This window comes from Rhincodon typus, chromosome 37 (genome assembly GCF_021869965.1).
Source record: "Rhincodon typus isolate 14 chromosome 37, sRhiTyp1.1, whole genome shotgun sequence".
Taxonomy (NCBI): domain Eukaryota; kingdom Metazoa; phylum Chordata; class Chondrichthyes; order Orectolobiformes; family Rhincodontidae; genus Rhincodon; species Rhincodon typus.
Window position 1 is genome coordinate 8,574,751 of NC_063368.1, and position 10,206 is coordinate 8,584,956.

At 43.7% G+C, this 10,206-nt stretch overlaps 2 long non-coding RNA genes across 2 annotated transcripts in view; both read left to right on the plus strand.

Moving 5' to 3' along the window:
* The first annotated feature begins 1,914 nt into the window (after positions 1 to 1,914).
* The window catches only part of LOC125487170, a 21,822-nt gene continuing 13,530 nt past the window's right edge, over positions 1,915 to 10,206 (plus strand). Inside the window, exon 1 of the long non-coding RNA XR_007265691.1 lies at positions 1,915 to 1,964. This is a non-coding gene — a long non-coding RNA (uncharacterized LOC125487170). The remainder of the gene's footprint in view (positions 1,965 to 10,206) is intronic.
* The window catches only part of LOC125487169, an 8,141-nt gene continuing 347 nt past the window's right edge, over positions 2,413 to 10,206 (plus strand). Inside the window, exons 1-2 of the long non-coding RNA XR_007265690.1 lie at positions 2,413 to 2,522; positions 7,475 to 7,623. This is a non-coding gene — a long non-coding RNA (uncharacterized LOC125487169). The remainder of the gene's footprint in view (positions 2,523 to 7,474; positions 7,624 to 10,206) is intronic.

Sequence of the window (10,206 nt, forward strand, 5' to 3'; positions counted from 1 at the left end):
CCACAGGTGCTGGACTGCGTTATCTCCACCACTATTTTGTTCTTTGTTTGCTCACCTTTTTGATTGTTGTTCTCGTTCACACTTGTCGATTGGAAGAATTAGTGATGGGTTTTTTTTAATGTTAAAGGTGAAAGAACAAGAACTGGGCTCCCAGTGGGCAGTATTTGTTGTTTGTTATTTGTACAGTGATGATTGGGCTTATGCAAAACAAAAAGAACTGGGTTCTTTCCCAGAGAGGGTGTGGGTCCTACAGAGAAAGGGCCCATAATGTAAATGTAGAAACTGATGGTGGTAATAAATTATAGATTTACAACAAAACCTTTGTACTTCTCTGAAATGTGATTGTTACCTAATTTAACATGTGACTATTGACCTGCTAAACAATTAAAAGGAATAATTTCCATTGCTTTTTATGTGCATTAATTACATTAAATATATCAGAGAGATATTCATCTTGTAGACTAAAAAGGTAAGTGTTGATCTAAGCAATGGCCCTATCAATTGTAGGAAGTAATTCTCTCAAATCCCAAATTATGGTCTGGCCATTTCCACTCACCAGCGAAAGAACAACCTGTGTTCTGTGGACAAGATTTGACAGGAAGACTGATCAGAGAGGGAGAGAGAATGAGGGAAGGGAAGATAAAACAACGGTCAAGGGAAGGAGATAGCCATTTCACTGTGAGACAGGGAGATTATTGAGAAAATCACCTTGAGAAGGTGTTGGTGAGCCACTTTCTTAAAGATGACTGGTTGGCTTGCTGGGCCATTTCACACTCACTGAGTTAATCACATTGATTATATCCAAGGCCGAGACAGCCAGATTTTTAATCAGGAAGGGAATCAAGGGCTGCAGAGAAATGGCAGGAAAGTAGAGTTAAGGATTGTCAGATTGGCCATTGAATAATGGAGCAGACTTAATGGACCGAATGGCCTATTCGGCTGCTTGTAATCCTATAATAACTGTACTAGCCCAACCCCTCGTAAGCTTCTTTCAGCTGTTGGCTTCTTCCCTCAAACCCTCATTACTACTGAAAGTGGATTTATTTCCAGTAAATGAGGACTTCATCCATTTTCTCCTTTGGGTTACAGCTCTCCCTGTTTTGCGTGCAGTTGGTTGGGTGGGAGGTTAGTTAGCTTGGGTGGCTTCCTAACAATGCAGCAACAGCACTGGTTCGATTCCCACATCAGCTGAGGTTACCATGAAGGTCCTACCTTTTGGACCTCACCCCTTGCTTGAGGTGCGGTGACCCTCATGTTGGAATCACCACCAGTTGTGAGTCTGTCTCTTTAATGAGAGAGCGACCCTATGATCTTCTGGGACTTGGGCTACAACTACAGTCGTAGAGTTAGGCAGTCAAAGCCCCTTTCTTCCTGGAGTAGGAATTGTCAGTTCCATAACCCTCCCAATTGTAGCACACTCAGTACAAACAAGTCCCCTTGGAGCTTCAGTGCCTGAATTCCTTTAGCAAGACTACAGCTCATTAGGATTTTAACATTTTAAAATCTAGAAGGGAGACAAAACGTTTGCACGAAAACCAGTCAGCTCAGCAAACCAATCCAATCAGAATTTTGTCATCCAGGAGGATTACCAAGGAAAGTCTGCCCCAGCTGTGTTTGGCTGATCTCATGCATGGGATCACTTGGCTGGATGGCTCGCTTTGTAATGCAGACTAATGCCAAGAGCTGGGGTTCAATTCCTGTGCCACTCCAGCTCAGGTTATCATGAAGGACTTTCCTTTCCAACCTCTCCCCTCGCCTGAGGCTTGGTGACCCTCACATTAAGCCACCACCAGTCATCTCTCTCAAATGAGAAAGCAGTTTGGAAAGGCATATTTATTTTTCTTCCTTTATTCATTCACAAGATAAGGGTGTCCCTGTCTAGGCAGCATTTATTTCCCATCCCTAACTGCCCAGAGAGTCAACCATATTGTTGTGGGTCTGGAGTCACATGTAGGCCAGACCAGGTAAGGATGGCAGTTAACTTCCCTAAAGGGCATTAGTGAACCAGATGAGTTTTTCAAACAAGCAGCAATGGATTCATGGTCATCATTAGATTCTTAATTCCAGATATTTATTGGATTCAAATTCCACCATCTGCCATGGCGGGATTTGAACCTGAGTCCCCAAGATGTTACCTGGGTCTCTGGATTAACAATCCAGCAATAATACCACTAGGCCATTGCCTCTCCTGACTTTACCTTTACCTCACCAAATCAACAGGTTTCCTGTCAGATCCAAGATCGGTCTGTATATGGCCTCAGGCTTTCCAGTTCAGTTAGGGAATGGATAACAAACAGTGCTCTCTCAGAAATCATTTTAAAATGGTGGTTTGACCTAATGGAATAAACAACAAAAAACGCCCACATTTAGATGATTTGGATATTCATGTCATTGTTATCCGTATGTTTGCACAGGCTCACAGTGTCAGGAGTGTATGTATATTTTGAGGTGAAGCCAGAAGGAGATTACCAATTAGAAGTCTGGGAGGTCCCTGAGTGATTGCTGATGATTCATCAATGCATGTACGTATCCCCTTATTTTCATAACCACTGAAGCTTGAATTTAGAAAGGTCAATAAAGCACATGGAAACCTGACGTATACTCATTTGTTTATCAGAGTTTTGAATAGCTGAACTTAGTACTTAGTCCCAACAAACAGCAACGTGCCTTAGCCCTATCACTATCTAACGTTAAAAACCGAAAGAACTGTGGATGCTGTAAATCAGGAACAAAAACAGGGGTTGCTGGAAAAGCTCAGCAGGTCTGGCAGCATCTGTGAAGAAAAAGATCAGAGTTAACGTTTCGAGTCCGGTGACCCTTCCTCAGACCTGTTCCGAGGAAGGGTCACTGGACCCGAAACATTAACTCTGATTTTTTTTCCTTCAGAGATGTTGACAGACCTGCTGAGCTTTTCCAGCAACCTCTATTTTTGTCACTATCTGACATTAATGCTATCACAACCACTCTTTCTAGCCTTCCCGACCTATCCCAAATGTGATCCATAACCAAATATTGGGAGGTATATTTTCTCCGTTCTGTTATTAGCAGAAACGGGAGAATTGAAAAGTAGGTCCATTTTAAGCCTTCATAAGACCTTTAAAGTTATGGAATGAATAACATTATTTGAATTGCAAGCTAAGAATAGACAAGAGCAAAGAATAGTTAAAGCAACTTAAAGACTTGGATTTATATCAAGCCTTTCATGACTTTACAACCTTCTGAAGTGATTCGTAACAAATTAAAAACATTTTTTTAAACTTCAATGACTGCCATAATGTGGGAAACAAAGCCAAAGTTCCATAAGATCATAAGTAGAAGTAGGTTATACAGCCCATGAGTCTGTTTCGCCATTCAATGAGATCATAGCTAATGAGATCCTTCTCAACTTCACTTTCCTGTATTTTCCCATAAACTCTTGATTCCCTTCCTGATTAAAAATCTGCCTGGGCCTTGAATATACTTAATGACCCAAACTTGACAGCTGTCTGTGATAAAGAATTGCTCAGACTCACTTCCCCACTGAGAGAAGAAATTCCTCCTCCTCACTGTCTCAAATGAGTGACCCTGTTATTCTGAGATTATGCCCTCTGATCCTAGACCCTTCCACAAGATGAAATAGCTGTCACGTTGCCTGAGAATCTTAAATATGTCAATAAGATGACCTCCCATTCTTCTAAATTCCGATGAGCACAGGCCCAACCTAATCCATCTCCTCTGTAACTGGTACCAGCCTTCCTCCAATACCAGTACAATCTTTCCTGAAATAAGGGGCCCAAAAACTGTTCACAGTATTATAGCTGTCGTCCCCCAGAAGCAACAACTGGATGTTGGTCAGATAATCTACATTTGTGGTGTTTATTGAGGGTTGCATGTTGGCCAACACACTGGTGGTAACTGCTTGGCCTTCTTCCAATATAGGCACCCCCCCACAGTATGTAGCCACGTTGCTTGATTTTACCTGAAAGACAGCACCTAGGACCGTGTGAAGCTTCACCCGGTTAACCGTCAACGTTGAGTCCTCACACAACTTTGAGTTCGATTTGAACCCGCAATACTCTGACTCAGAGGTAACAGTGCAGTCCTCTGAACCACAGCGAACACGAGAGATGCATAAGTCAATGGTCAGAGGGGTAGGTCAGTGCAAACTCTCCAGAGACAAACACGGCATGCCCTTTCATCAATCCGAGAACAGAGATGTAACGTTATTACCTTTGGGGGAAGAAATTTCCCTAAATACTCATAAGCATCAACTCCAGATTTATGTCAAGTTTCCTTCACAGATGCGTTGTGCCTTGAGTCAAACTAACGTACTGGCTCACTGTAAGATAATTGAATTAATCCTTATTTACACATCGCCCAATGGGAGGGCAATGGAGCAATATGTTCAGACCTGGCAATATATTACAACGATATGACAAAAAAATGGCAAGATCATGCAGTGGTTGCAACAAGTCCAAAGATGTGCAGGTTAGGGTGGATTGGCCGTGCTAAATTGCCCATAGTGCCCAGGGAGGTGTAGATTATGTGGGTTATAGGAGAATGGGTCTGGATGGGATGGACGTGTGGACGTGTTGGGCCGAAGGGCCTGTTTCCACACTGTAGGGATTCTATGATTCTATGATTCTATGAATGTCAGCCAGGCAAATCTCATAGAATATGAGTTCCCTGAATGGACCAGGTTGACGGCCCCAATCAGGGAGCCCTGGCTGACAGATATAACCAGGAGTATCAGGGGTTCTGCTTGCTATAGGAGGTCAGTGTCACGTACTACGCACGTGTAAACACAGGGTGACGTAGAGACGGAATAGCAGCCTCCCTAGAGTTATTTCAATCTAGCCATGTGAGTAACGGTAAATCCTCAACAAATGGTAAAGAGGACTATTGGGTGATATAGTCATGTCACGTGATTTTACCTGAAAGATGGCACCTTGGACCCATCATCTGGTGGGCCGCCAACTTTGACTTCTTCTGAAAAATATTAGGGGGCCAGAGTCCTGCTTAAGAAATGGAGTAAAGTGTAGGAACAAGAGGATGACGTTCAGCCCCTCAAGGCTCTCCTGCTATAGATTTACTTCGAGGCAGATTCGGAACTTAATCCCATCCAGCTGCTTTGGTCCCGTAAAATCTTAAAGCCTAACATGACAGAAAGCATTTTAGGTGTAAAACAAGGTAACATAGAATTCGGCAAGATGACAAATGATCCATAGAAAATGCCAGAAAGATCCCATGGCACTATTTCAAGGATGAGCAGGAGAGATGTTCCTAGTGTCTTGGTCTACTTATCTTTCAACTAACATGGTAAAGCACATTATTAGGCCATTATCGCATCATTGCTTCTGAGAACTTCTACACCCAATTTGCGCCATTGCATTTCCTACATCGCAACATATTACATCACTGAAGTATGCTGAAATAATCAGAGGGGATCAAAGGCACTGCCTAAAGTCAACAACTTCCTTTCAATGATCGAAGTGAGCAGGGGAACAGGATCAAAGATCTAAATAACCAACCCCAGCTCCTGCATCTGGATTGACAAACTGCCACAGGGTTATCTGTTATCTCTGCTGTTATCAATCCATCCATTACACCCACAACCAGGGACTTCCGCAAGATGACAAGGCATTCATCGAGAAATACCGCAGCGAACGTTGTATATTTTATCAAGGCTTGACTTCTGCCCGTTTTCAAGGGACCTGACCTTGCACTGCAAACTTATCTCTGATCACTTGCCTCAAACTGCTCTTTGAGAGATTAATTGCTATAGTTAATTTGGACAAAGCTATTTCAAACCCTTTCAGGAGTGTTCATGTGAGTTCAGATAAACACAGCAACTGTTCGCTCCATTGTCATGGTTTGTTTAACACTTTCGAGGAGATTTGTTTTATTTCTAGATATTATTACATGCACGTGAATATGGATATCTATCTATATTCTCCAACTGAGAACAAAACATGAATACGCCTAGATGGAGCCTAAATATACACTGTATGTATGTGTGTTTATATTCACTTATGTGTAGACATGCATCTCACACCATGGCCCTAGGGGACAGCTCTCTCTCATTGTAGACAGTTAACTGGTGGGAGCTTTAACCTGAGGGTCATCACATCTTTCAAAGGAGCACCCTCCATGATAACTTTAGCCAGTGCAGGAATCGAACCCATACAGATGGCATCACACTGTGTTGCAAACCAGCTAACTGAGTCTCAAAAAGATCAGCCATGATCTTATTAAATGGCGGGGCAGGCTCGAGGGGCCAGATGGCCTACTCCTGCTCCTAGTTCTTATGTTCTTATGTTAACTAAGCTAACCAAGATAACAAGGTGTAGCGCTGGATGAACACAGCAGGCCAAGCAGCGTCAGAGGAGCAGGAAAGCTGATGTTTCAGGTCTGGACCCTTTTTCACACTCTGCTGTGTTCATCCAGGTCTACACCTTGTTATCGCAGATTCTCCAGCATCGGCAGTTCCTACTATCCCTAACTCAGCTAACCAACCTCTTTGGATACAGGAAGATAGATAAATGGCAAGACTGACACCCTTACAAAGTTACATATGTCCACACATGTTTTACACACACATATGCTTACAAAACCATACACAGGCAGGGGCAATGGTAAGCCCACACACATGTGCAGACGAATATACCACATGCACACTCATATCACACACTCACTCACACACGCACATATACAGACATGCACACAAACACTCATACATATGCACATGTACTCACAAACACACACACACATACACAAACACAACAGACACACACACACATGCACAAACATATACACACACACACACTCACACACACAAACACATACAGATACACACACACATTCACACACACAAACACATACAAACACACACACACACACTCACACATATACAGACATACACACAAAAACTCATATATACACACACAGACACACACACAAACATACAGACACATACTAAGACACACACACACACACAAACACTCATATACACATACATGCACATACACACAAACACACGCACACGCACACAAACATGCACATACACACACACACTCACAAAATAGAGATACAAATACCTTCAAACCAAATGCAGAGCTTGCCAAAGTTCGGAACACAAACGCACCCTGAATCAAAGAACATATGGAGGTAGGTCCCTCTTCTGCAGATGATGTTTCCAAGCACTGACATTGCATGAATGTGAAACAGAGGCTGAGGACAGATTCTTGTGCTCTCTGAGGTAACAGTGTAGCGATGGGAAGAGAGGCTCTGGCTGTGATGGGACAGGCAAAGGAGGAGCAATTTGAGGCAAGTTCCACTGAGCTAGAGGAGGAAGATGATGTCGACTATGTCAAGGGCTGAAAAGAAGCAAGAAAGGATTATTCAATGCCCTGGTCGCAGTTAACACAGAGTGATTCAGGTCTTACTGATCTCTTGTGTGGTGCATTCATGATATTTCTCTGTTTTATTTATTAAGATAATGAGGATGTGAAAGCAAAAGGCTGAAACCCCTTCAGACAAAAGATCTGTGGAAAAGAAGTTTCAACATGCTTGGAGAAGAGAGACCAAGCTTTTTGTGCCTGATTTTCACTTTGATCCCCACCATCGTTCAGTGTGCCACAGAAGGTAAGCCATTTCTTTTCTTTCAGAAATATTCCCGAGTTTCCCGAACATAGATTAGAGCTGACAGTAACGCACAGCACATAATCTCTATGCCACTTATTGTTCCACCGTGTCCCAGCAACAGTTATGGTGCCAACATTTGGTGCAGAAAGAAGCCATTCAGCCCAAACACGCCATGCTAGTTTATCTTCCATGCAAGCTTCTCTTTGTCCTTTTCAATCAACATATTCTTTCCATCCTCGTGCATTTACCTAGATTCTCTTTAAATATACCTACCCTTTTCCCCTATCTTCTCTTTGCACCACACTCTCGGTAAAGCTCTTTCTTCAGAATTCCACATTGACCCCACAAGCACACACAGTTCAGTGGTCATAGAGTGATAGAGGCCTACAGCGTGGAAACAAGCCCTTCGGCCTAACTTGTCCATGCCACCCAGTTTTCACAATTAATCTAGTCCCATTTGCCTGTGTTTGGTCCGTATCCCATCCATGTACCTGTCTAAATGTTTCTCAAATGACCCAACTGTACGCGTCTCCACCAATACCTCTGGCAGCCCTTGCCAGACACTCGCCATGCTCAGTGTGAAAAAAATCACCCCCCGGACCCTTTTGTATCTCTCCCCTCTCACCTTAAACCTCTGCCCTCTAGTTTTAGACTCCCCTACCCTGGAGACATGCTGATGGCTATCCCACCTTATCTATGCCTCTCGTGATTTTATACATGTCCATAAGGTCACCTCTCAGTGTCCTATGCTCCACGGAAAAAAGTCTCAGCCTCTCCTTACAACTCAAACAATGACCCCAGTTAAGCCTTTGGAGGACGGTAGCCATTATCATCATCTCCTTTCATTGACTTGTTCCCCAGCCACTAATTCTAAACCACTCCTAGCTACTGGCCCTGGTTGAACCAGACTACTTGCAACTTCAACATCCTATTCATCCCACAAGATCACTTGATCTTTTACGATCTCCATCACTTCCCCATTGGTAACACCAGCAACTTCTATCGCTGCTCCAGTCCATCTGATGTGCAAACCCTCATTTGTGTGTTTTCCACCTCCAGACTCAAACAGTTCATTGATGCCTGGTTGACCGCCATCTTTCCCATTAACTTTCCCTCTTCCTAGACCCTGTTGCCCTTATTCGATCCTGAAATTGGGCCCATTGTCACTGACCAACATGGGCGCATGCTCTCCCAATGACTTACTAAGGGGTATTGGTTCCTGTAGTCGGAGATACAGGAAGCAGGTACAGCACTCCATTCACTCCTGTCCATGGCCAAAGTCCTCATCTTGCTCCCTTGTCTAGTAACCAGCTGGAAACCTCTACTGACAGTCTAGCGCCATATTCCCTCAGCTGCCTTCTTTTTCTATGTTGAGTAGGAAGTCCACGGTATGAGATGATGGCCAGGCCACAATGATAGCAGCCATTGACGTGGCCAAGCCAGCTGTACTGTCTTTTGGAGAAGATTTTAACCTGAAGGTCCACCATGCAGAAAGTGAAGAGGAAAGTTGAGAAGGAGAGTCATTCATAACAACCTCAGCTGCTTTGCGAATTAAACCTGCATTGCTGGTATTACCTTGCATTAGCAAAGCAGCTATCCAGTAAACTGAACAAAAATAAAGTTGCTGGAAAAGCTCAGCAGGTCTGGCAGCATCTGTGAAGGAGAAAACTTGAAGGAAGGGTCACCGGACCCGAAACGTTAACTCTGTTTTTTCCTTCACAGATGCTGTCAGACCTGCTGAGCTTTTCCAGCAACTTCTGTTTTAGTTCCTGATTTACAGCATCCGCAGTTCTTTTGGTTTTTATCCAGTAAACTGAGCTAATTACACCTTCCCACACCCCCCACAGTTTCAGGCACCCTGTGTTAAGCCTTAGTTGAGGTTTAGAAGTAGCGCTCAAACATACATCAGAGATATTTATGGATTTAGGCTCCACTCCAATGATGCAACTGAACTGCATTAAGCGATTCTGTTCGAATAGATATCAAGCTGAGGTTCCATCTTCTTTCAAGTAAAATTGAGTCTCATCATGATCTTGAAACCACTGTTGGTTGTCAGGAAAAATCCACTTGGTTCCTTTAGGGAAGGAGTCCAGACCCACAGCAATGTGGTTGATGCTTAACTGCCCTCTGGGCTATTAGGGATAGGCAATAAATGGTGGCCTGGCCAGTGACACACCCTACCACCACCCCACCCCCCGCCATGCCCCCATGCCCCCATCCCATGAATGATTTTGAAAAAATCTTGAGGCACCACTTTGGCGGGGGGGAGTTTGCTCGTCAATATTGACCCCTCATCACAGACATCTCTTAAAAAAAACACAGACGAGCTGATCATTCCTGCCTTATTGACTGTGGGGTCTTGCTGTGTACAAATGGCTTCTGGGTTTCCTGTATTTCAAAGGTGGTGACATTTCAAACTTACTTGGTTGGCTGCGGTCTTGAAAGGAGCTGTAGCAATGCGATCTCGGAGATAGTAAGAACTGCCGATGTTGCAGTCAGAGATAATGCACTGTGGAACTGGAGGAACACAGCAGGCCAGGCAGCATCAGAGGAACAGGAAAGCTGACATTTCAGGTCAGGACC